The sequence below is a fragment of the Hemiscyllium ocellatum genome, chromosome 29, assembly GCF_020745735.1.
Source record: "Hemiscyllium ocellatum isolate sHemOce1 chromosome 29, sHemOce1.pat.X.cur, whole genome shotgun sequence".
Taxonomy (NCBI): Eukaryota; Metazoa; Chordata; class Chondrichthyes; order Orectolobiformes; family Hemiscylliidae; genus Hemiscyllium; species Hemiscyllium ocellatum.
The window spans coordinates 1,990,080-2,017,794 of record NC_083429.1 but is presented as its reverse complement, the minus strand read 5'-3'; the positions used below and the strand labels follow the sequence as shown (position 1 = coordinate 2,017,794).

Below are 27,715 nucleotides of genomic sequence, written 5' to 3'. Positions count from 1 at the left end.
CTAGTTGTGATTGTTGTCACATTTCCCGAATGCCACATTCATTCAACTCAGATACATATGATTCTGTGGGTGCTCACTCACTCCTTCCCTTCAGTTTTACATCAATTTCACACTGTATGTGACGGTGGGAATGGATTTGTAAATATAAATAGTCCAACCGAAACCCCTCACATGTTTGGAACTGTTTCTGCTACTTTCATCACTCACAGGGAACAGGAAAATAAAGGTTCAGTCACAAATCTTACAGGAACATACCTGTTATAATCACCAGGAAAGGCTGAACACTTCAAAACGCTTTTCTCAAGAAAAGAGGAGGCTCAGAGACAACCTGCTACAAGTAGAAAGCTTTGTGCCTGTATTTTCAGAGATTTGTGGTTGAATTCATTGGGTTGGAAGCATGTTTCATTGCCCCAGATCATCAAAGGTGCTATCGAAATGTGCATCTTTCTTTCTATCTGTCTGCGTTAACAATTAGATGGACAGGTCAATGTCTGAGTGCCTTACCAAATCCCTGATTGAATCTGTCTTCCCCCACAAACTCAGGTGCCTCACCACTCACTGGGCCACAGAGAAACCCTGCCGTTACAATGAGAACTGTCTTTGCTGTCACCTCTCCTCGTACTTCCGCCTCATCCCCACTTCCCTTCAGTAAATCCCAGCTGCTTCTAGTCCACCCACATGGGCATGTTGAAGAGCATGGCAGGAGAATGGATTGAAACCGAGAATTCAATAGCCACACTGAAAGAGGAAGAAGGAAATAAACGGTGATTGTGGATCTCAGGGGAAACAGACTCCAGGATTAGTCCTTGTGAGCATTCCCGCAGTAATACGAGACAGCATTCCATGATGAGAGTTAAACCTGGGTGGCAGTAGAGGGAGCCACTGAACATGCGCAGATTTAGTTCAAACACAGGAGGTTTGTTCAGTCAGTTACAGTGTGCGTGTCATGGAGGTAAAGTGAGCAGTGAGGGGAAATGTTACCACAAGCTGCAGATGGACAACTTTCATTGGAACAGGAGGCGGCCATTCAGCCCCTCAACTCTGCTCTGTCATTCATGATGATCATAGCTGATGTGTGACCTAACGTACAACTTTCACCCCCTCTAATTTAATCAATAAACTCCTCTGCAACAGACAAGATGAGTATTGGAAAAGCAAACAGCTGGAAATGCTGGGAAATCAGAAATAAAAACAGAAATTGCTGGAAACATTCAGCAGGTCTGGCAGCATCTGTGGAGAGTGAACCTTTTGTGTCCAGTGATTAGTCAGGTGACCAGCTGCAGCTGACCATTCTGCTGTTTCTGTAACACTGGAACCGGTTCTGGTGCGGGGGGAATGAGATTGTCAATAACAACTGAGAAAACAGGAGGACGTACTCAACCAGAATTAGGAATTCAGTGTGGGAGAAGGGATGCAGTGATTCATCCTGTCCCCTGAGACCCCAGTGAGCCCACACAGGGGGACAGCCCATTCAGATGCTCAGTGTGGAGAAGGGATGCAGTGATTCATCCTGTCCCCTGAGACCCCAGTGAGCCCACACGGGGGGACAGCCCATTCAGATGCTCAGTGTGGAGAAGGGATGCAGTGATTCATCCTGTCCCCTGAGACGCCAGCGGGTTCACACTGGGTAGGACCCCTCTGTGTGACAAGGGATTTGCTGCGTCTTCAACACGATTGAGAGACCAGTGAGTGCTCACAGGGAAGTGGTCATCCACCTGCTCCGTGTGGACTGCAGGACTCTGATTCTGACATTACTGTCCATCAGAGTCAGGAGTGGGCCTTGCACATGGTGACACTGTTGGAGTATTGATGTTGTTGTTGTTAACCACATTAACTGGGTTGGTGTTGACAGAACTTACATTGCCACTTTCTGAACCTCAGGCTGTCTCTCTGGGCAGTAAGTCTCCACAAACAGCAATGTGACAATAAACAGGGATCATCTGTTTTGATTTAAATTGTGACTGTAGCACTGCTGCTTCACAGCATCAGGTACAAGGTTGGAGTCCAGCCTTGGTCAACGGCCTGTGTGGAGTTCCCACATTCTCCCCATGATAGTGTGAGTCCCCTTCAGGTGCTCTGGTTTCCTCCCACAGTCCAAAGATGTGCAGGTTAGGTGGATCAGTTGTGCTAAATTGTCCACATGATCCAGGATTGTGCAGACTAGGTGGATCAGCCATGGGGAATGCGGCGTTACAGAGATAGAGTGTTCTTCAGATGGTCGGTGCGGTTTGATGGGCCAACGCTCTCCTTCCACACTGTCGGGATTCTATTCTATGATTGAGGATAAAGGTTACACAGCAGGATGTCCTTGGAGAAGGAGCATGTGGTGTGTATCAATGCTCTCAATGCCTTCAGATAGAGGTGGGCACCGAAGGGGATACCGTGCTTTATCCCACACAACTCTACTTTGATTTAGTCCCTTCTCACTCGGGCACTTGTAATGGTTTGCTTGGCCCAGAATGGGCTTTGTTTGGAAATATTCAATTGGTTACACAAATGGTTTACTGCTGGTGATTATATGTCTAGGTTAGAGTGGTGCTGGAAACGCACAGCAGGTCAGGCAGGATCTGAGGAGCCGGAAAATCAACGTTTTGGCAAAAGCCCTTTTCCAGCACCACTCTAATCTAGGTTCTGGTTTCCAGCATCTGCGGTCCTCACTTTTGCACTGCTGGTGATTATATGTTAACCAAAAGCAAAATGGTGTAATGATGATGTTGATGGTGGGAAGGTTGCTGCGATAATATTTCTGGGCAGGAGAAATGGGGAAAAAGAACACTTCACAGCTCACAGAATGAGAACTGAAAAGCTGTTAAATCAAACCAAAGGTTCAGACAGGGAGGGAATATTTCCCTGGAGTTTGAGTAGCTGGAAAGTGATAGTGGCCGGGAATAGACAGGATTTTGTTTTACGGGAGGTTGAAAGTTTTAAAGCTGTTATATTCAGACAGTTTAATTTATTTTCTTTAATTTTATTTGTTGTGCAAAAAAACTTTAAAAATATTTTAAAACCAAAATGTACAAACGTTGTGTTAAAGATAAATGTTAAATAAAATCCATCAAACCAGCCCTCACTGAAACCTGTTGTGGAAGTGCAATCTCCTGGAGAATCCCTGCCCACTCCTTCCTACCTGGGCTCCATGGCTATATACATACCTGGGAGATAGCAGGAGGAGGAAACCATTCAGCCTTTCAGTCCTGCTCCACCATTCAATGGGAAACAGCTGACCATCCAGCTCAGTCTCCTGTTCCTGCTGTGCTCCAATCCCCTTTCATGACCTTACCTCGAAGAACTATATCTAAGTTCCCCTTTGGCTTCACTGCCTTTTGTTCCAGTGACGTTGCGGTGTTACTGTGTGGGTGTAGGCAGGGGTAATGTGATGGTGCTGCCTCCTGGAGGATGCACTCAGCATCCCTCATCATCCTGCAGTAACATCAACTGGGTTTCAGCAACTAGAGATAGAACCCATTTCCAGGATATGGGCATCACTGGCTCAGCCAGCATTTATTCCCCATCTCTAGTTACCCTAGAGAAGATGGTAGTGAGCTGCTGTCTTGAACCATTCACAGTCCATTTGGCGCAGATAGACCGACAATGCTGAGAGGCGAGTGTGCAGGATTTTGGCCGAGTGATTCTCTATCTTTGGTCCTTCAAATGCTGGTTAACTTAATCACAATCTGCACATGATTTTGAGATTTCAGTCTGCAAATCTTCACCATCTAGCACCCTGTATAAAGGAATACGTACAGATTAGAAATTCAGAACAGACAATTCTAGTTTCTCTGGAATATCTTTTACCCCTTTCTTCTCCCAAAGCTGTAACCCTCCAGCCCACTTACTCTCTCCCACCATTCTGACTCTGCTACCCCCTAATGTACACCCACCCCATTCTCATGGAGTTACTGATAAACAGATCCATGCCACCACTTCCCGTCCCTGGTTAGACTCTGCACCCTTTCTGGGTTCACTTCCTTTCCCTTCAGTTGCTGCAAGTCAATAGTGTAACAGCAGAATGAAACAAAAGGAAACAGAAAGGGAGGTGGCAGATCCTGGACAGAAGAGGAACCTTCAGTCTGGGAGAATGGGTCAGATCCTTTTCTGCTTCCTATTATTGATTCCCAGTATTACAATGAATTGGGGATGGAGAGTGATCCTACGTGGGTGTGGTGACACTTTGATCCCCTAACTGATCAATACTATAAGCAGACATATTCCTCCTCCAGCCAATCACAGTGTGAAATACTTTCTGCAAAGTATACTTACCCAAAGCGCATGCTCCAAAACCTGCCCACATTCTGTACATGTACAGTTCCAATTTTCCCCACACACGTGTGGTCCCTGCCTCAGGGATTGTGGGAGTTGTAGTCCCCATGAAGCCACTGGAGCCCTGTCTCTGGAAAGTGAATGAAAAGTGTGGACTGGAGGGTGTTGTGTATAGGATCCCCATTCAGACACACCGAGCATATGGACTGTCACTTGGTTTTACTGAGACATCTGCTTCCACAAACTGATTTTCTGATGTAAGGAATATAGATTCAGCCAACTGGAGTGTGGAATGGTTAATAGGAGGAGCAGATTTTAAGCAGAGGTGGCTCAATGGTTAGCACCGCTGACTCACAGCATCAGGGACCTGGATTTGGTTCCAGCCTGAGGAGACTGTGTGGAGTTTACATGTTCTCCCCGTGTCTGAGAGTTTCCTCTGGGTGCTCCAGTTTCAACCAAAGTCCAAAGATGTGCAGGTTAAGTGGATCGGCTATGCTAAATTCCCACAGTGTCCATGCCTGTGCAGGTTAAGCCATTAACTACAGGAAATACAGGGAATGGGTGAGTCTGAATGGGATGCTCATTATAGGGTCGGTGTGGACTCCATGGATGAATACCCTGTTTCTGCACTGTAGGGATTCTATTCTAACCTCAGGAAAAATAATATACCTATCTCAAAGTGCTGCAAATCTGTGAAATTCCTTATTCAAAATGCAGTGGATGCCAGGACAATGAGCAAATTTGCTGAAGAGATACAGATGTTGAATTTGCAATGGTATGAAGGGTGAGAGAGAGCAGGTGGGATAATACAGCGGAGACCGAAGTGAGCTCAATCATCACTGTATTAAATGGTGGAGCTGGTTTGAAGGGCTGCATTGCCTCTCCTGTGCCCAGTGCTCATCTTCTTACGGTAATAACTGGAAAGCTGGATCCAAAACTCATCACTTTCACCAAAGGAGATTTTCGAAAAAGCAGGATAGTCAGGTGGATTAGTGTTCCAAATTTAGATAGTGAGGAAGCATGTGGGAGATAATGATTTTGCAAATTTAAACTGAGGGGAGTTAAAAATCACACAGCAACAGGTTATAGTCCAACAGGTTTAATTGGATCATGATGAAGGAGGAACGCTCCAAAATCTCGTGTGCTTCCAATTAAACCTGAAGGACTATAATCTGGTGTTGTGTGATTTTTAACTTTGTACACCCCAGTCCAACACCGCCATCTCTAAATCTTGTGAATTGAGGGGAGACAGTGATTTATGGTTTTAGACTGTAGTACATTCACACCGTCCAGAATACTCTGTTGTGCATATCTATCCTGTACTTTATTACAAAGCCAAGGTCTCTGACAATGAAAACCAACACACCCAGGTAACATCGCCTCACCTCGTAATCTGATAAAAGACTTGTGATAAGTCTGGTCGCATTTAGAATACAGTTGGAAAGCGGGAAGATTAAATCCAATCCACATCTTGTGCTTAAACAAAGGAGACTACAATAGGATGAGGCAGGAGTTGGCTAATGTAGACTGGAAGCAAAGACTTTCGGGTGGGACAGCTGACAGTCAGTGGAGGAATATTAAAGAATTTTACAAACTGCTCAGCAAAAGTATATATCAGGGAAAAGGAAGGACTGTGGGCAAAGGAGTAATCTGCCCTGGGTGGCTAAGGAAATAAGGGAGTCTATCAAATTGAAATAGAAAGCATACAAGGAGAAAGACCAAGGAGAAACGAGGAGATTAGAAAACCTTTAAAGGTCAACAGAAAGCTAGATGGGATTGGGGGAGAAAAGTGATGAGTAGCTATCCCCAGGGCCAGAATAGCAGTTTACACTGCTCGAGTGGAACCTGTTGTGTGGGGAACATATGACCTCTGCAATTGTTGAAGCACTTCACTGTTACCATAGAGATAATCCTGATCAAGTTAAAAATCACAGCACACTCCGAAAGCTTGTACTTCCATATAAACCTGTTGGACTATAACCTGGTGATGTGTGGTTCTTAACTTTGCCCACCCCACTCCAACACCAGTTCTTCCACATCAGAATCCTGATAGACAGCCCCACTGAAACTTAACCACCTGTCAGATACCTGACTGAGCCACAGGGGCGTGTGGTTTAACCACAAAGTGCTGAGCTGAACGCAACTTTTTAACTGCCATTGCCATGGAGAAAATATCGAGAGACAGCGTCCATTCAAAACCACAAACCACAAAGGTATAAGAATGGGAGCCATACATCAGACAGGCGGGGAGTTACCTGATGCTGCCTGGAGGTGTTCTGCATGTACACTATCCAGGTAACTGCCATGTCTCATCAATAAAGACTCAAAGAAGTCCTCTCAGAGTTCTGTGCCTTGTTATTCCTATCCAGCAGGGTTTAGGAATAGGAGTACACAGCAATCAGTCTTCACAGTGGAGGAAGATACGAAGAACATGCCAGTAATTGATAAGGAGACTGAGGAAGGTGAGGACCAAGAAACAACCATTATCATGAAAGAGTTAGAGCTGGGCAAGCTAATGGAGCTAAAGGTACACAAGTCTCTTTGCCCTGATGGAATACAAACTCAGGGTACTACTAGATTAGATTACCTACAGTGTGGAAACAGGCCCTTCGGCCCAACAAGTCCACACCGACCCGCCGAAGCGCAACCCACCCATACCCCTACATGTACCCCTTACCTAACACTACGGGCAATTTAGCATGGCCAATTCACCTGACCCGCACATCTTTGGACTGTGGGAGGAAACCGGAGCACCCAGAGGAAACCCACGCAGACACGGGGAGAATGTGCAAACTCCACACAGTCAGTCGCCTGAGGCGGGAATTGAACCTAGGTCCCTGGCGCTGTGAGGCAGCAGTGCTAACCACTGTGCCACCGTGGGAAAAATAGTAAATATACTTGGAGTCAGAGTCCTACAGCAGAGACAGGCCCTTTGGCCCAAACTGGCCCATTCCGACCAAAATGTCCATCCACATTAACCCATCTCCCTGCACTTGGCCCATATCCTTCTCACCCTTTCCTATCTGTGTATTTGTCCAAATGCCTTTTACATGTTGTTAATGTACCCACCTCAACCACTTCCACTGGCAGCTCAGTCCATATACATACCACCCTCAGGTTACCTTTCATTCTTTCTCCTCTAACCTGAAACTGATGCCCTGCACTCCTTGATTCCCTGGGCAAAAGACTGAGTGCATTCACCTTACCCATGCCTCTCGTGGTCTCATCGACTTTCCAGAAAAGATCCCTCCTCTGTTTCCTCTGCTCTAAACAAAAAAAAATCCTGGCTTGTCCAACCTCTCCCTATAACTCAGATCCCTGAGCCCTGGCAAAAATCCTTGTAAATTTCTTCTGCAATTTTTCCAGTTTAATAACTGAAACCGACATTACATTCATCACATTTCCAGTGTTTCCCCACGGCACTGGAACCAACGTGACAAGGCAATGGATTACAAGCCACGATCGATAATTAACTCATTTACAACAATCCCATATTCAAAGTTTGTTCCATGGTGCAGGTATCCTTGTCTCTTTCTGGTTGCATGATTAATTAATACTTGTCCTCATACAAAACATATCTGTAGCTTAATTGTTCCTGGGAAATGAGCCATGTTTTTTCAGATAATTAAAAACAAATGAGATCTCTCTCCACAGTCACCACGCTAACATGAAATTGGCTTTGTCTCAGTACTTTTTCCAGTCACACAGATTTGAAATATTCACCCACGGACAAAATACACACCTTTCCTTCCACATGAATGTGGAGTTTGCACATTCTTTCATTGTCTGCGTGGGTTTCCTCTGGGTGCTCCGGTTTCCTCCCACAATCCAAAGACTGGCAGTGCAGCTCAGGTGAATTGGCTATGCTAAATTATCCATAGTGTTCAGTGTTTTCTTAGGAAATGGGTCTGGGTAGGTTGCTCTTCGGTGGGTCGGTGTGAACTGGTTGGGCTGAAGGGCCTTTTTCCACACTGTAGGAAATCTAATCTAATCAAATCAACAAGTCTGACTCAGAGCCTCCCAGGTGTTGGCGAATCCTCCCCCTACCTCCCAAGATTTCCTTCCTGGTCAGACCCACATTGACGTTTTTCCCCCCAGTCTGGAACCTCTCATTTATTTCCCCCCACTCTGACCTCTGATGAGAACCATCCTGCACACACTGGCCAAATTATATTTGGTTGAACAAAAATGAAACAGACTAGAACTCTAATTACAGGCCGACCCCTGTCCCTCTCCATAACATTCCTGAATCTTCACAAGAGTTCTGATAACTTGCTGCAAAATGCTTCCCCATTGATACTTTGACCACTCTTCAGGATACTGGGGGAGGGGCCATTCCCCTGGGTCCTGTTCCCAAAGGGAGGAAGGGAGGGAGCTGCCAATGACAGATTAATCCCACATACCCACAGCCTCCCTCCCTGGCACTGACCCACCCTGCACATACACCAACAAGTGACCAGTACTGCGCCCGTTCACTGGTCTCCCCTCCTACAACACATGCTCCAGATCACACAGGAGCCCGGGTGATTGGCAGCAACTACTGCCCAATAGAGTGGAGAGGGCAGGGCTGGAGGACTGGGATAACGGGATTGTAAACAATGAATGAACGAGGAGGGACACGGGGGAATGGACAGGTCAGTGAGGGACAGGATCAGTGCAGCAGCAGCAGCAGGGGATCCTGGACAAACTGAGCAATGGGAGAGGCTAACAGGAGGGAAACTAGAGGAAGGTTCTGTTTGGAGGCTCAGGCAGGGACAGCTGGGAGACAGTATGGCCTGGTGGGTTGGGCACGTTTTCCAATCAGCCTCTTCAAAGATGATGTTACTCAACCCTCAACCGGATCCTCCTGGTCCAGAGGTAAGGACACTGCCACCATTTCTTGGTGGGCTAGTGGAAAAAAAAGGATGATATTCTCAATCTCACTCACATGGAAACACCATGAGCTCCTCCCACTGACTGTCTACATGGGGATGGAGGAGACGGAGTAGATGGAAGGGGGATAAGGAATATAGGGACTGCGTTTCAAAAGGAACTCACCTGTGTTGGTGATATCAACAAGATTCTGTTCGCCGAGCTGAGAATTTGCGTTGCAGACATTTCGTCCCCTGTCTAGGTGACATCCTCAGTGCTTGGGAGCCTCCTGTGAAGTGCTTCTGTGATCTTTCCTCCGGCATTTATAGTGATTTGTATCTGCCGCTTCCGGTTGTCTGTTGCTGTCCGCTGCAGTGGTCGGTATATTGGGTCCAGGTCGATGTGCTTATTGATTGGATCAGTGGATGAGTGCCATACTTCTAGGAATTCCCTGGCTGTTCTCCCAATGTTGTCCCAGTCGAATTCATGTTGCTTGTCATCTGCGTCTGTGGCTACTAAGGAGAGCTGGTCATTTCGTTTCGTGGATAGATGGTGTTCATGGATGTGGATCGTTAGCTATCTTCCTGATTGTCCTATGTCGTGTTTTGTGCAGTCCTTGCGTGGGATTTTGTACACTACATTGGTTTTGCTCATGCTGGGTATCGGGTCCTTCGTTCTGGTGAGTTTTTGTCTGAGAGTGGCTGATGGTTTGTGTGCTGTTATGAGTCCTAGTGGTTGCAGTAGTCTGGCTGTCAGTTCGGAAATGCTCTTGATGTATGGTAGTGTGGCCAGTCCATTGGGTTGCGGCATCTCCTCATTCCATTGTCTTTCCCTTAGGCATGTTGATGAAATTGCGAGTGTATCTGTTTTTGGCGAATACATTGTATAGGTGTTCTTCTTCCTCTTTTTGCAGTTCTGGTGTACTGCAGTGTGTTGTGGCCTTTATGAATAGTGTCTTGAAGCAACTTCAGCTGGGATTAAAGAGTAAATAATAGGTGGGGACAGAGCCCAAAGAGAAACAGGAAAGACAAAGGAGTAGATAACAATCTAGCTGGGAGGGAGCATAGCAGTTAATGGTGGGGACAGGAACCTGTGTTTGGCAGCTGATGATCTACGTTATGCTGCAAAACAGACCCTAAGCTTGCAGTTGCCTGCCACTTTAACACACGAGTCTGTTCCATGGCCAACATCTCTGTCTCATGCTTACTGCAGTGTTCCCGTGAAGCTTGATGCAAGCTGGCAGAGCATTCCAGAACATACCAAAACACTCCATATTCCAAGGATCGCAATTTCCCCTCCTATGTAGTCAACAACACTTTCCTGATGAAGGGCTTATGCTCGAAACGTCGAATTCTCTATTCCTGAGATGCTGCCTAACCTGCTGTGCTTTGACCAGCAACACATTTGCAACAACACTCTCCAGTCCATCTCCATCACTTCCCACACATCTGCCAATGAACCACACCTCTTCAAGTGCAACAAGGATAGAACACACCCAGTTCTCACTTTCTACCCAGATACAATGCATCATCCTCTGCCATTTCCACCACTTAATATCAGATCCCATCGGAGATATATTTCCCACTCCATTCCTTTCAGCATTCCACAGAGACCATTCCCTGTGAATTCCACGTCAGATCCATGCTCCCCAACAACATACCCTCCACTCCCAGCCCTTTCACTTGCCAATGCAAGAGGTGTAAAACCTGTGTCCACACCTTCCCCCTCAAATCCAAAGGACCCTTCCACATCCAGCAGAGATTTTCCTGCACATCCAAATACCTCACCTATCACTGCCTTTGCTTTCGACGTGGTCTCCTCTCCACTGGGGAGTCAGGACACCAACTTGTGGAATGTTTCAGGGAACACTTCTGGGACACATGCACCAACCAACCCCACCATCCTGTGGCCGACTACTTTTACTTCCCTACCCACTCCGCCAAGTACATGCAAGTCATGGGCCACCTCCACCACCAAATCCCAACCACCCGACGCCTGGAGGAAGAAAACCTCATCTTCCACATTGGGACCCTTTAACCACAGAATCAATGGTTCCTCATCTCCCCTCCCCTGCCTTATCCCAGATGCAACCCTCCAACACGACACCACCCTCTTTAACTGTCCCACCTGTCCATCTTCCTTTCCAATTATCCACTCCACCCTACATCTGCATCTACCTATTGCCTTCCTAGCTCCCTTCCCACCAACCCCACACATCTCTCTTATTTATCTCTCAGCCCTCTTACTACTCCCCGTCCCCCTCCAATCCTGGCATTCCTGATGAAATATACCCAAAACGTCGATTCTCTTGCTCCTGAATTGCTGCCTGACCTGCTGTGCTTTTCCAGCGTCAAACGTTAATGCAAGCTGGAAGAACAACACCTCATCCTCCAGCCCTCTAGCTCCAGTATCAAATTCAAAAATTTTACATCTTGAACTCTCCAATGTCCTAGCCTCTTAACCCACACACTAGGCCTTGTTATCACATCGCCTATCATTACACACTACCTATGGTTAGCCACTAACATTCCCCATAAACAGCTATTCACCCTCCCCCAGCCAGATCGTTATCCATTCCTTTGTCCAACTGCTCCCATCTCTTTGGACTCTATCACCACCTATCATTTACTCCTTAAGCCCTACCTTCTGCACATAAAACGACATTTCTTTTCCGTAACATCAGTTCTGAGGAAGAGTCAGCAGATCCAAAATGTTAACTCTGATTTCTCTTCCCAGATGCTGCCAGACCTGCTGAGCTTTTCCAATACCTTTCGGTCGTTGTGTGAGATTTACAGCATCCGCAGTTCTTCTGTTCTAATTTACCAGAAATTTCTATTTCAGGTCTAGCAGCCTAAAACCATGCGTTTATAAACCCTCCCAGTCCACAATAACTCCATTTCTTCCCCAGACTTTGCAGTCTCTCCCACTCCCTTCACACTCACTAGGTCCCCCCCTTACCGTGACACTGCGCCTGCACAGCTGATGGCCACACATTGGCCTGCTGGACCCACCCCAATTCACTCCCATTGGCTGGAGGATCACGCCAATTCTCCTATTGGTCTGAAGCTGCTGTCAATCACCCGGGCCCCATTGTGACATGAGTGGGCTCCTCCCAAGAGCATCGGATGCTGAGGGTTGACCTCAGAGCTTTATAAAATCATGAGCAGTATGGATGGGAAAAATAGACAAGGTCTTTTCTCTGGGGTGGGGGAGTCTAGAACGAGAGGGGGTAGGTTTAAGTTGAGAGGGGAAAGGTTTAAAAGGGACCCAAGAGGCAACGTTTTTCACACTGAGATTGGTGCGTGTATGGAATCTTCTGTTCAGGGAAGTGGTGGAGGCTGGTACAATTACACCATTTGACATCTGGATGGGTATGTGAATAGGAAGGGTGTAGAGGGATATGTGCCAAGTGTTGGCAAATGGGACTAGATTAGGTTGGGATAGCTGGTCGGCATGGACCAGTTCGACCAAAGGGTCTAATTCCATGCTGGGGAATTATGTATGTCTCTATGACTCTGCCCTGGGATGAGCTTCATCATTCACAGTGAATGGGGCAGTAACACAGAGCACAGGGTTTTGTGGCTATTCAGCCCAATGGAGCTGTACTCTCCCCGTCTGGTGATGGTGCCAGTCTATCCCAACTCTCCTCCCATTTGTCTGTAGCCCTCCAAATCCTGCCTTACAAAAGTTAAATTCCAAATTTGTTTTGACAGTAACTACTGAATCTGCATCCAGCTGACGGTGAAACGGTTCCAGATGCTCAGAACTTAGTGAGTAAAATAATCTTCACATTTTTAACCTGCATTATTTACCGGTTACCTGAAGGTAGTTACTAAAAATTGTGAGGTTAATAATTTCTCCCTCTGTCTCTCTGTAAATTAAATATCCTGGAAACAAATCTGTTCCTGGTCGAAATCTCTGCCTAACCTTCTCAGCTCCAAGGAGAATTATCTGACCTTCTGCTAACTCTCCATAAAAGAGAAACCCATCTTAATTTTAGTAGTGCCATAAAGATGTACAGCAGAGAAACAGACCCTTCGATCCAACTTGTCTATGCCGACCAGATATCCTAAATTAATCTCATCCCATACGCCAGCTCTTGGTCAATATCCTTCTAAACTTTTGCTAATCACGTACAATATCTCAAAGGCATGACTGGGTAATTGTACCAGCCTCCACACTTCCTCTGGCAGCTCATTCCATACACGTACCATGTCCAGCTGGAAACATTACCCTTTAGATTCCTTTTAAATCTTTTCCCTCACACCTGAAGCCTGTCCCCCCAAGCTTTGGACTCACATATCCTGGGAATAAGACTCTGCGATTTCACCCGATCCATGCCTCTCACAATTGTATCCGATGCTCCAGGGAATACAGCACCAGGCTATTCACCCTCTACCTATATAACTCAAACCCTCAACCCTGGCAACATTTTTGCGGATCTTTTCCGAACCCTTCCAAGTTTCACAATATCATTCTGATAGCAGGCAGACCAGGACTGAAAGCAGAATTCCAGAAATGGCTGAATCAATGTGCTGTGCAGCCGCAAAATGACGTCCCACCTCCACTACTCAACGCACTGACCAGTAAAGGCAATTACACCAAACACCTTTTTCACTACACTGCCTATGATTCCACTTTCAATGAACTATGAACCTGCACTCCAAGGTCTCTTTGTTCAGCAACAGCCCCCAGGACCTTCCCATTAAGTGTATAATTCCTGCCCTCATTTGCTTTTCCAAAATGGAGGATCTCACATTTATCTGAAATAAACTCGATCTGACAATCCTCAGCCCATTTGATTGAAGTCCCATTGTACTCTGAGGTAACCTTTCTTGCTGTCCAGTGCACCTCCAATTTTGATGTCTACTGTAAACCTACTAACTATACCTCATATATTCACATAGAAATCGTTGATATAAATGATGAAAAGCAGTGGACCCAGCACTGATCCTTACACCAATATGCTCATCACAGGCCTCCAGTCCGAAGAGCACTACCCTCCGTCTCCAACCTTCCAGCCAATTTGTATCCAAATAGCTGGCTCTCTCTACATCCCATGTTGTCTAACCTGCTAACCAGTCTGTTATGTGGAACCTTTTTGAATGTCTTTCTGAAGTCCAAGTTAGTGATTTATGTACAAAGCCATTGCTGACTATCCCTAATCACTTCTTGCCTTTCCAATTGCATATAAACCTGTCCTTCAGAATTCCTTCCAATACCTTGTCTGCCACTAACTTCAGGCTCACCAGTGTATTGTTCCCTGGCCGTTCCTCATCATCAATGGCACCTGTCTTGCAGCACCTCACCTGTGGCTATTGGTGATAGAAATATCTCAGCGAGGAGCTCGGCAATCACTTCCCTAAATTCCCATAAAGATTTGGGATACACCTGATCATGTCCCACAGATTTACTCAGCTTTATGTATAAGACTCCCAGTACAACCTCTTCTGTAATATGGATAGTTGTCAAGTTATCACTATTTATTTCTCCAAACTCTCTAGCTTCCATACCCTCTTTCAGTAAAAGCTGGCATGAAATCCTCGGGTAGTATCTCTCCCACCTTCTGTGGTTCCACAGACAGCCTTATTGATCTTAGAGGGTCCCTATTCTCTGCCTGGTTACTCTTTTGTCCTTAGTGTTTTGTAGAATCTCTTTGGATTGTCCTTAAACCTCTTCCCCCCCCCAAAGCTATCTCATGTATCCTTTTTGCCCTCCTGTTTTCCCTCAAGTGTACTCCTACTGCCCCTATACTCCGAGGGATTCACTCAAACCCAGCTGTCTGTACCTGCCATATCCCTCCTTCATCTTTTTGACCAGACCCTCAATTTCTCTGGACACACAGCATTCTCTACACCTACCAGAGTTGGCGTTAACAGGAACATACTGTCTATGTTCTCTTGTTGTCTCATTTTCACAGGCCTATGGACGCAATGGCAGATGAGGACATGGAAACAGTCACTCTTAGTAAAGAGGTAGTGTTGGGAAAGATAACAGCCCAAAAGTACATGGGTCTCCTGGCCGTGATGAAATGCATCCCAGGGGACTAGAAGAGATGGTGAAGGGTCTATTGTCCTTCATTGCTAGAGGGATGGTTATGCTGCAGCTGTACAGGGTGCTGGGGAGGCCACACCTGGAGTACTGTGTACAGGTTTGATCTCCTTACTTCAGCAAGGATGTACTGGCACTGGAGGGGGTGCAGAGGAGGGTCACTAGTTTGAGTCAGGAGTTGAGGGGGTTGTTGCATAAGGACAGACAGAATAGACTGGGACTATACTTGTTGGAATTTAGAAGAATGGGAGGTTGTATTGAAAAAAATTAAATTTAGAAGGGAATAGATAAGATAGAAGCAGGAAGGTTACTTCCATTTTGTGGGGGGGGGGGGTCAGTCTAGAGAGCATAGCGTCAAAATAGAGGGGCATCTGATTTAGGACAGAGTTGAGGAGGAACTTCTTCAGCTAAAGGCTTATGAATCTGTGGAATTCCCTGTTGAGTGTAACAGTTGATGTGATCAACTTGAATGTCTTTAAGGCAAAATGTAGATTTGCAAACAGCAAAGGAATTAAGGGTTATGGTGAGAGAGCAGGAAAGTGGAGCTTAGGCCATGAAAAGATCAGCCCTGACCTTATTGAATGGCAGTGCAGGCTTGAGGGGCCAGACAGCTTACTCCTGCACCTATTCCTTCTGTTCTTATGTTCCCACTTTCCAGCCGTCCCTTTACCAGGGGGTTGCAAAGAAATATTGAAAGTTCTCACCTTGTACCGTCAAAATTCACCTTTGTCCAAATTTGAACACCAATTTTTAGATCTGGTCTATTATTTTCTGCAATATTTTAAAACTAGTAGAATTATCGTCAGAGAATCCCAAGTGTGGAAGCAAGCCATTCGGCCCATCACATCCACACTGACCCTCAGATCCTCCTAGTTTACCCCTGTAACGCTGCATTTCCAATGGCCAATCCACCTAGCCTGCACATCCCTGAACAATATTAGCAATTCAGCCTGGATTATCCACCCAACGTGCACATCTTTGGACTGTGGGAGGAAACCAGAGCACCCGAACGAAACCCACACAGACAAACTCAATAAGGTGATCGTCCTGTTCTTATTTCCCAGTTGCACCCGAGCGAACTCCCACAAATACCCTCCCTAAGCACAACAATAATGTTATCCCTGATCAAAAACACCCTACCACTTTCTCTCTTATCCCCCTTTCTATCCTTCCTCTTACATCTATTCCCTGGAACATTAAGCTATCTGTCATTTCCAACCTAAGCCACGTTTCTGTAATACCCAAAATATCCCAGTCCCATGTTCAACACCATATCTTAAGCTCATCTGCTTTCCCTGTCAAACCTCTTGCATTGAAATAAGTGCAGTGCTATCAAAAGGACAGACTGATGGGCAGAGGGGGTGGGATGGCCCTGTTGGTGAGGGATGATGTTCAGCCCCTTGCGATGGGAGATACACAGAATCAGGAGATGTAGAGTCAGATTGGAGGGTGCCTAATGTCGTCCCACTTTTCAAGAAAGGTGGGAGAGAGAAAACAAGGAATTATAGACCGGTTAGCCTGATGACAGTGGTGGGAAAGATGCTGGAGTCAATTATAAAAGACCAAATTATGGCTCATTTGGATAGCAGGATTAGGATTCGTCAGAGTCAGCATGGATTTACAAAGGGGAATATACTGACTTGGATTGAAAATTGGCTGGCTGACAGGAAGCAAAGAGTAGTGATAAACGCTTCCTTTCGGAATGGCAGACAGTGACTAGTGGGGTACCACTAGGTTCGGCACTGGGACCGCAGCTGTTTACAATATACATTAATAGTATAGATGAACATGTTAAAAGTAATATTAGCAAATGTGCTGATGACACAAAGCTGGGTGGCAGGGTGAAATGTGAAGAGGATGTTATGAGAATACAGGTTAAATTGGACAGGCTAGGTGAGTGGACGGATGCAAAACAGATGCAGTTTAATGTGGATAAATGTGTGGTTATCCACTTTGGAGGCAAGAACAGGAAGGCAGATTACTATCTAAAAGGAATCAAGTTTGGTAAAGGGGAAGTACAACGAGATCGAGGTATCCATGTACATCAGTCAATGAAAGCAAGCATGCAGGTACAGCAGGTAGTGAAGAAAACTCACTGCATGCTGGACCTCATAACAAGAGGAATTCAGTATAGGAGCAAAGAGGTCCTTCTGCAGCTGTACAGGGCCCGGGTAAGACCGCACCTAGAATATTGTGTGCTGTTTTGGTCACCACATTTAAGGAAGAGCATTGTGGCTATTGAGGGAGTGTTGGGTTGGTTCACAAGGTCAATTCCCGGAATGGCAGAATGATCATATGTTGAAAGATTGGAGCGACTGAGCTTGTATACACTTGAGTTTAGAAGAATGAGAGGGGATCTGATTGAGACCTACAAGATTATTAAAGGGTTGGACACTCTGAAGGCAGGAAGCATGTTTCCACGGATGGGTGAGTCCAGAACCAGAGGACACAGTTTAACAAAAAGGGAGAGGCCATTTAGAACAGAGTTGAGGAGAAACGTCTTCACCCAGAGAGTAGTGGACACATGGAATGCACTGCCCAGAAGGCAATGGAGACCAAGTCTCTGGATACTTTCAAGAAGAGATGGATAGAGCTGTTAAAGATAATGGAATCAAGTGTTATGGAGATAAGACAGGAACAGGATACTGATTGTGGATGGTCAGCCATGATCATAAAGAATGGTGGTGCTGACTCAAAGGGCAGAATGGCCTCTTCCTGCACCTATTGTCTATTGTACCTTGTCAGTCCTACCACATTCTGTGCCTTGCCCTTGCCTGTCTAACTTCTCAACTGTACCAGCCTCAGACTTACCTCCTTTCTCACTATCTCTTTAGGATTACCCCACTCCCTCACTGGTTTAATGCCTCCCAAGTAGCACGAGCAAATTTCCCTGCTTGGATATTAGACACCTTCCAATTCAGGTGTAATCCTTCCTTCTTATGCAGGTCAATTCTACCCCAGCAGAGATTCCAATGATCCAAAAATCTGAATCCTTCTCCCCGTATCAGATCCTTGGCCACACATTCATCTGCTCTACCCTGCTATTCCTACTCTCACTAGCATGTGGCACCGGGAGTAATCCAGATATTACTACCCACAAGGACCTGCTTATTATCCTCCAGGCTAATTTGCTATATTCTCTCATCAGGACTTCATCCTTTTCTCTTATGTCATTGGTACCAATGTACAGCGACCTCCCACTGATCATTCTCCCCTTTCAGAATAGTCCGCACCCTCGGAGCCATCCTTCACCCAGACAGCAGGGAGGCACCACCCCATTCTGATGTCTCACTGTCAGCTACAGAAACTGTACCCTGTGCTGCAGACTAGAGAGCCTCCTATCACCATCGATTGCGTGGAACCTGATATACCTCACATTACACTAGATTCATTAACGAGTAACTTGGCTGTCAGTGCGATATTCCCCTGAGAGTGTGACCCCCGACGCTTTCCAAAACAGTATACTTGTTTGAGATGGAAATAACCACAGGAGACTCCTGCACTACTTGCCCTCCACTCCTCCCTTTCCGAGAGGAAACCCATCTGCCTACTGGATTGGCAGTTTTCCTACCTTTCTGAAACTGTCACCTATCACACCCCCGGCTCCTGTAAATTCTTCATTACCTTTAACCATCGCTCCATCCGATCCATGAAATCCAAAAGGATTTGCATCCTCACTTCCTGCAGACAATCAGGATCATTGAAACTTTCCTTAATCTCCTACATCCAACAGGAAGAGCACATCACTGAACGAATGGCCATCTCTGCATCTTAACAGTCCACAGACCCAGAAAAAGGCACACAGTCTTACAGCTTTACAAAACACTACTCTAGAATAAATTAGTATCAATATTTTATATTCAAAAACTTAATCAAAGTATCATAAGATGTGTATGTAAAGAAATAAACCGTCACCCTACTGAATGTTGTAGCTTTACTAAAATAAAGCAGACTAAGATTTATCTTTGAAGAGACCGAAACCCACTGAGCTGTGAGTCACAGATGAACAGCACTAAACAGAACCTTCGGTCAAATTTGTCCATGCCGACCAGATATCCCAACCTAATCTTATCCCTCTTGCCAGCACCTGGGCCATATCCCTCTAAATCTTTCCTATTCATGTCAAGTATCCAAATGCCTTTAAAAAGCTATAATTGTCAGCCTCCACCACTTCTTCTGGCAGCTTATTCCATACACGCACCACTCTCTGCGTGAAAAAGTTGCTCCTTAGTTCCCTTTTATATCTTTCCCCTCTCACCCGCAACCTATGCTCTCTATTTCTGGACTCTCCTACTCAGGGAAAAGACCTTGCCTATTTACCCTATCCATGCTACCAATGATTTTATGGACCTCTATGGAGGTCACCCCTCAGTCTCTGATGCTCCAGGGAAAGAAAACCCCAGCCTTTTTGCTCTCTTCCTGCAGCTCAAACCCTGGCAATATCCTTGTAAATCTTTGTTGAACCCTTTCAAGTTCCACAACATCCTTCTGATTGATGGAGAACAGAATTACACACAATATCCCAAAAGAGGCCTAATCAATGTCCTGTACATGACCTTCCAACTTCTCTACTCAATGCTCTGATCAATAAAGGAATGTATTCCAACAAATTCTTCAATATCTTATCTACCTGCAACTCTACATTCAAGGAAATATGAACCTGCACTGCAAGATATCTTTGTTCATCAACATTATCTAGGAATTTGCCACTAAGTATCAGTCCTGTGAAGATATGCTTTTCCAAAATGCAGCACGTCACATTTATCTCAATTAAACTCCATCTGCCACTTCTCACCCATCTGAACAACAAATCTGAGGTAACCCTCTTCGCTATCCACTATACCTCCAATTTTGGTGACATCTGAGATATATAGAGAGATAGAGAGATAGAGAGATAGAGAAATAGAGAGATATGAAAAAAAACGACGAAAGGAAGTGGTCCCAGCACTGATCCTTGCGGCACTCCACTGGTCACATGCCTCTAATCTGAAAAATAACCCTCCACCACCACCCTGCCTTCTACATTTGAGCCAGTTCTGTATCTAAACGGCTCGTTCTCCCTATATTCCAAGAGATCTAACCTTGCTAACCAGTCTTCCATGGGGAACCTTGTGGAGTGCCTTACTGAATTCCATAGATCATGTCCACCTCTCTGCCCTGATCAATCCTCTTTGATACATCTTCAAATAACTCATTCAATTTTGAGAGACATGCACATAGTCATGCTGACTATCACTAATCAGTCCTTGCTTTTCAGAATACACGCGCATCTGGTTCCTCAGGATTCCCTCCAACAACTTGCCCAGCACCAATGTCAGGCTCACCAGTTGATAGTTCCCTGGCTTGTCCTTACCACCTTTCTTAAATAGCGGCACCACGTTAACCAACTTCTAGTCTTTCGGCATCTCACCTGTGATAATCGTTGATACAAATATCTCAGCAAGAGGTCCAGCAATCACATTCCCAGCTTCCCACAGAGTCCTAGGGTACACATGATCAGGTGCTGGGGATTAACCAAGCTTTACGGGTTCCATGACACCCAGCACGTCCTCCTCTGTAAGATGGATATATTCAACACGTCGACATCTATTTCCCCACATTCTATATTGCCCATGTCCTTCTCCACAGTAAACACTCTTGGGATTACTCATAACTCTATTTGCCAAAGATATCTCTTGTCCCCTTTTCGCCCTCCTGATTTCCCTCTTAAGTATACTCCTATTGTCTTTAATGCTCAGAGTTTTTTGGGATTTTTGGTCTGGAATAAATGCAAAATATTACATCTTGAAAAAACAATCGAGGGCAGACTTACACTAATTAAAAACAGGGCCTCGAGTAGGGGTTCAGGTCTTTCAAGTCAGTGTCACATGTAGACAGGGTGGTTAAGAAGGTGTTTTGCACACTTGTCTTCATTGCTCAGACCTTTGAGTAGATTAGATTACTTACAGTGTGGAAACAGGCCCTTCGGCCCAACAAGTCCACACCGACCCGCCGAAGCGCAACCCACCCATACCCCTACATATACCCCTTACCTAACACTACGGGCAATTTAGCACGGCCAATTCACCTGACCCGCACATCTTTGGACTGTGGGAGGAAACCGGAGCACCCGGAGGAAACCCACGCAGACACGGGGAGAATGTGCAAACTCCACACAGTCAGTCACCTGAGGCGGGAATTGAACCCAGGTCCCTGGCGCTGTGAGGCAGCAGTGCTAACCACTGGTACAAGGGTTGGAATGTTATTTTGGATGTTGGGGAGGCCTTTTCTGGAATTCTGTGTCCAGTTCTGGTCATGCTGATATCGGGAGGACATTATGCAGTTGGAGCGGAATCAGAAGCGATTTACCAGGATGTTGATGGGAATGGATAGTTTGAATTCTAAGCAGAGGCTGGATAGGCTGCGACTTCTTTCACTGGTGCACAGGAGGCTGAGGAGAGACCTTATTAGACTCAAATTATGGAGGGGTGGTATCAGTAATGTGAATAGCAGGTGTCCTTTCCAGGAAGGGAGACGATTCAAGACTGGATGTATACCTTTTAAGGTGACAGCAGAACGGCTTTAAAAGGTCGGGGTTTGGGATTTTTTTTGTTCAGACAATGGTTTATGTGTAAAATGAACTATCAGAGGAAGTGGTATTTGAGAATCAAATTACAATTTTAGGGTGGCACAGTGGCTCAGTGATTAGCCCTGCTGCCAGGGCCCCAGGTTCGATTCCAGCTTTGGACAACTGTCTCTGTGGGACTTGCACATTCTCCCAGTGTCTGCATGGGTTTCATCCAGGGGCTCCAGTTTCCTCCCTAATGAGAGAACAGCCCTATGGTCTGGGAGGACAATGCTGCCTTTACCTTTTACACAGTGATGCCACTGTGTCTCTGGGATGGGGAGATGGAATGCTGAAGGTGGTAGATGGGACACCACTCAGGCACAGTGCTTTGTTCTGGAGGATGCTCACTTTGTTTAATATTGTTGGGGCTGCACTGATGCAGGCAAGTGGAGAATGTTCCAACTCAATCCTGATGTGTGCCTTATAGAGAGCAAACAGATATTGGCGAATCAGGGGTTTGGGGAAACTGAGGTTGTTCTCCTTGTAACAAAGAAAATTGAGAGGAGCTGTGACAGAGGGGCTGAGAGAAGTTACCCGTTATAATAACAAACCTTACACCCATCAGCTCATTATACAAGGATAACAGGACAAACATTAAAGGTTTGGGAAGATTCAAAGGAGTACTCTTATGCAGTAAATGGGATTCAGATGGAACACAATACTCACACACAATGCGAATATCCAGGTCCCGATGAACTGACTAATTCAATCAGAGTTTGGTGTTACAATGACTGAGATTACCATCTGAATGTCCACCTGTAGTATCCTGTAATACAAGTTTATAAAATCCATCACTGTCATTTCAGGTTAGAAACTCTCACCATCCCCTCCTCCTGGCCCAGGATGACTGGACACATTACCCCTTGTGGAGGTCAGCAGCCAGTTCAGAGGGAAATCTATGTGGGTTTCTAGGAGTTTCCACACTGGGACTTCATGTGACTGAACAGGGCAGATCTTTGACACATGGGGCAGAATGTTCCAAGAGTCAGTGCGATGTGGAGAGCAGGATTTGCTATCTTTTCTTTCCTTCCATGGTGCTGTTGTGCCTCATCAATAAGTCATGGGGGGGTGAAAGGATCATGCAGCTTGATGGGCAAGTTGCTTCCATTCTAACCAATGGGCAGCAAGCTCCTCCCAGTCATCCCATACAGCATCTCTCAACACAGAGCAAGTCTGCACGCTTCCCACTGCCCAGTGCTCCCAGTAAATGTTAAGAAGAATTGGAGGATGAGGGGGCGGGAAACTGCTAGAACTTTACAGTTATGCCTTTTTCTAAGAGGATTGTGAAGAGAGAGAGAGATGCACAGGAGAAGCGGGCAACAAGTTGTCAGATGGAGTATAGTTTGGGAAAATGGGATGTTGGTCATTTTGGATGAGATAATAAAAGAAGAGTGCTATGACTGAGTAACAGTGGAGCAATGGAGAGATGATGTTGAGAAGGGAGAGCTGGGCAGTGTCAGTGTACATGTGAAACCTCACAGTGTGCTTTTGGACAGTATCACCTCCTGGCAGTATGTAGGTGAGATACAGTAGAGAGCAAGGATAGATCCTCGAGAGACACCAAGTACAAGGAATTCAGAAAGGAAAGGGAGAGTGGAGATGGAGCAGGATTTACAAATGATGGGGAGGTCAAATGTTAGTTTTTTTTTTGCAGAATGGATGAGAAGGACATAAATCAGAAACGTTAGACAGACAGAACAAGGAACAATACCTGTGAATCGGTGAGGTGGACTGATAAGGAGGAAACAGAGTTGGAATTTCTGTAGTTTAGCGAGACTAGTAAAAGATCAAGATGAGCTCTGATAAGGCTTGACAAGAGACTGAAGAAAGATGTAAGTTTGGGACAAAAATCAGGAACACCATGTGAGGTAGTTTGTCTCGATGGGCTAGTGGGAGGGAGGGAAGTAGCAGAGGCAGCTGGTCGGATTGTCTCAGTCTTAGTGACAGAGAAACTCTATGTGCTCCTTGCTCTTGTTGTTGGAGAGAAGGATGAAGGAGACAGGATAACGGACAGGGTTTTACAAAGAAACAAAACCAGGGTTAGTGATATTTAAAGTGAGTGAACAAACCTAATGTATTTAACTTTTATCCAGAATATTAAAATGTACAACTGAAGGGCTTGTTCGAATCCCAGCTCGGCAGACGGTGGAATCTGAATTCAAGAAAAAATAACTGGAATTAGGAATCTCCTGATCTCCATGGAACCATTATAAATGGCAAAAAAAAATCCTGCCAACCTGACAGTCGCCCAACAAGCTACTCACTGTATTAATCACTGCAAAGTCTCAACAAAGGAATGAAACTGGATGGACCACTCGGCATCTAACAAGGCATTAGGAAATACAACCACAGAATCAGCCCTCTCGACTCTGCAACATCCTGCTCACTGACATTTTTTTATGCAAAAATGTGGCGAGCTGTCTCACAGACTAGTCAAGGAACAGCCTGAGATCGTCATACTCACAGTGTAATCCCTGACAGATAAGGGTCAGACACCACCATCACCATCCCGAGATATCAAGAGTGTGATGATGGAAAAGCACAACAGATTAGGCAGCATCCGAGGAGCAGGAGTATCGACGTTTCGAGCCTAAGCCCTTCATCAGCCTGACCTGCTGTGCTTTTCCAGCGCCACACTCTCGACTCTGATTTCCAGCATCAGCGGTCTTCAATTTCTCCTCCTAAAATCTCTGGATATGTCCTGTCCCACCAGCAGGACGGACCAGGCAGAGATGGTGGCACAGTGGTGTACACACAGGAACCAGTTACCCTGGGAGTACTCAGCATTGACTTTGGACACCAGGAAGTCTCATGGCTTCTGCTGATTACCACGTACCGTGCTCCCACGGCTGATGAATCAGTGCTCCTCCATGTTGAACAGCACTTGGAGGAAGCACTAAAGCAATAAACTGGTGACAAGCCTACTCTAGGTACAGGATTTCAATGTCCTCTACCAAGAGTAGCTCAGCAGCAGGATTACTGACTGAGCTGGTCGGGGCCTCAAGGACATAGCTGCTCAACTGGGTTTGCAGCAGGTGGTAACGGAACCAGCAAGAGGGAAAAACATTAAATCTTATCGTTATGAATCTACCAGCTGCAAATGCATCTGTCCATGACACTATCGGTAAGAGCGAACATCCCACCGTCTTTATGGAGACAAAGCCTCACCTTAAAGTTGAGAAAAACCTCCATTGTGCTGAGTGGTACTATCACCGTGCTAAATGGGACAGGTGGAGGAACTCAAACTGGATATCTCTGAGGCACTGAGATAACAGCAGCAGCAGAACTGTACTCCAGCACAATCTGTAATCTCATGAGTTTGTACATCCCGCACTCACCCATCACAATGGACAGGAAAGGAGGGCATCCATGAGCAGCACCAGGGGAGAAAGTGAGGTCTGCAGATGCTGGAGATCAGAGCAGAAAATGTGTTGCTGGAAAAGCACAGCAGGTCAGGCAACATCCAAGGAACAGGAGATTCGACGTTTCGGGCATAAGCCCTTCTTCAGGAATTCCTGAAGAAGGCCTTATGCCCAAAACGTCGAATCTCCTGTTCCTTGGATGCTGCCTGACCTGCTGCGCTTTTCCAGCAACACATGAGCAGCACGAGGCATACCTAAAAATGAAGTTCCAACCTGGTGAAGCTACCAAGCAGGACTACCTGCATATCAAACAGCATCAGCAGCAAGCAACAGAGCTAAGTGATCCCACAATCAATGGATCAGATCAGAGCTCTGCAGTTCTGCCACACCCAGTTGTGAACTTTAAGCCAGTTCAACTTAGTTTGAATAATATCAACAAAATGGTTAAGTAGTGTAAAGGCTATGGGTCCTGCTAACATTCTGACAATAATACTGATAGCTTGTGCTCCAGAACTTGCCACCCACCAAACCACGTACCGCTCCAGCACTGGCATCGACTGACAGCATGGAACATTGCCCAGGGATGTTCAGCACAAAAACACAGGGCAAATCCAACCCAGGAAAATTTCCTCGGTCAGTCCGCACTCGATCAGCAGTAAAGTGATGGAAGTAGTCATCATCAGGGCTATCAAGCAGCAGCTGCTCAGCATCAGCCAGCTGAGTGACACTCAATTTAGGTTCCACCAGGGCCACTCAGCTCCCGATTGTGTTACCGCCCTGATTCACAACCTGACAACCAACTGAATCCCAGAGGCGAGGTGAGAGTGACAGCCCAGTCCCACTCTTTCTAGCTGATTCCACCCTAATCTCAGCTCATATACTGAAACTCTCATCCATCATGTGTTATCTCCAGACTTAATTATCCAAACACACTCCTGGCCAGCCTCCCAAATTGAACCTCCCTATAATCTCAAGAAAAAATTGAAACTCTATCGCCCAGGTACTCACTTCTCCCTAAACATGTTCATCCGTCAAAAGGCTCCTATTCATAAGCAACAACAATTTAAAATTCTCATTCTTGATTTGATTCCTGGCTGTGATTATCCCTATCTCCCTGCACCACACATCCTTTGAGATCTCGACAACCCATTTTCTTTGAGACTGGCAAAGGTTTGTTAATTCATTACTTCAACTGTGTGGCTGTTTCTACAGTTGTCAAAGCATCATGGTCTGGAATTCGCAGTCAAAACCTCACAGGTCTGCTTTCCACCGTTAAGACATCCCTCAAAACCTGCTTTTTTGCAATGCTTTTGGTCACCTCATCTAATATCTTTATCTCTGACATTATATATAAAGTTCTCAATAGTATTTTTGTGAAATTATAAGCATGATAATAAAACTACAAATTGTCTTCAAATCATCACTGTTGCTGTAATGAATAATCTGTGATGTCTCTTATCCAACCACATTGTGGGAGCACCTTCGCAACACAAACTGCAACTGTACAATAAAGTCAAATATCACCCTCTCCACAGGCAACAGGGCTTTGGCATTAATTACTGGTATCTGTGGAAGCAGAAACACAGTTGATGTTCGTGGGAATGCAAAACGGGTTACAGGGAATGAAAATGGTGCAGAATTTCTTATTGGGAAAAAAGAATTCATGACTATCAAAAATATTCAAGCAAAAAGTAATCTGATAATAGAGCAGCACATGGTCAGGGGCTGGTTCGCAGGGAAAAACTCATTTACAAAGGGTCTATAAAAGTAATAATACAATAGTAAACAGACGAAAAATACACCCATGGTTCGAGAGTGAGGAAGCTAGATATTGACAAAGTTGTCCTGAGGGAGCCCAGAGGTGAATCAGAGCAGTATTGGCTGCTATGATCTCAATAACTCTATACCAGAGAAAGGCTGCACATGCGCCTGGCTGCACCTTGCCCCCTACAAAGATGGCGGCTCCGCATGTGTCCAGTGAATCATTGTCCCGAATAAAGATGGCGGTGGTCACTCAGGCCTGCAGCCGCTGAGGCCATTCCTCATTTACTGCAAACACGGGACCGGGACGTTCAAATTTGTGTTTTCCGACATGCACAATTTGTTTGTAAAACCTCTCCACTCATAGCAATACAGTTTTTCTCCAGTTTCCCTGTTAATTTCTTTCCTTACCGTATCCTTTCTCAACAAAACTTCACGAGCACTCATTACAGCGACTCTGCGCCGCGCGCGAGGGTAATCACATGGTTTAGTTGAGCTCCGCCTTTCCTTCCCTTTGATTGGTTGGAGGACCAACCGTCAGCTAGGTCCTCCAGCTCCGCCCACCGTCCTTTCATTGGTCCGTTGCTGACATCAATCATCCGGAGTCACTTTGTTGGATGGAGTATGCGTAGTACATAGAACATAGAACATAGAAGATACAGCGCAGTACAGGCCCTTCGGCCCTCGATGTTGCGCCGACCGTATCCTACCTAACCTATACTAGCCCAATAACTTCCAAATGCCTATCCAATGCCCGCTTAAATGACCATAGTGTGTCCTGCTTTTGCTGATGGGGCGTTTACTGAGGGTAAGAATTCCCTTT

At 45.7% G+C, this 27,715-nt stretch overlaps 1 long non-coding RNA gene across 1 annotated transcript; it reads right to left on the bottom strand.

Moving 5' to 3' along the window:
- Positions 1-3,021: 3,021 nt before the first annotated feature.
- LOC132829649 (uncharacterized) lies at positions 3,022-27,365 on the bottom strand. Its single transcript, XR_009646252.1, has 4 exons — positions 27,304-27,365; positions 22,436-22,535; positions 20,573-20,716; positions 3,022-3,724 (listed from the first exon to the last, which is right to left on the bottom strand). It is a non-coding gene; the product is annotated as an uncharacterized LOC132829649 (long non-coding RNA).
- Positions 27,366-27,715: the final 350 nt, after the last annotated feature.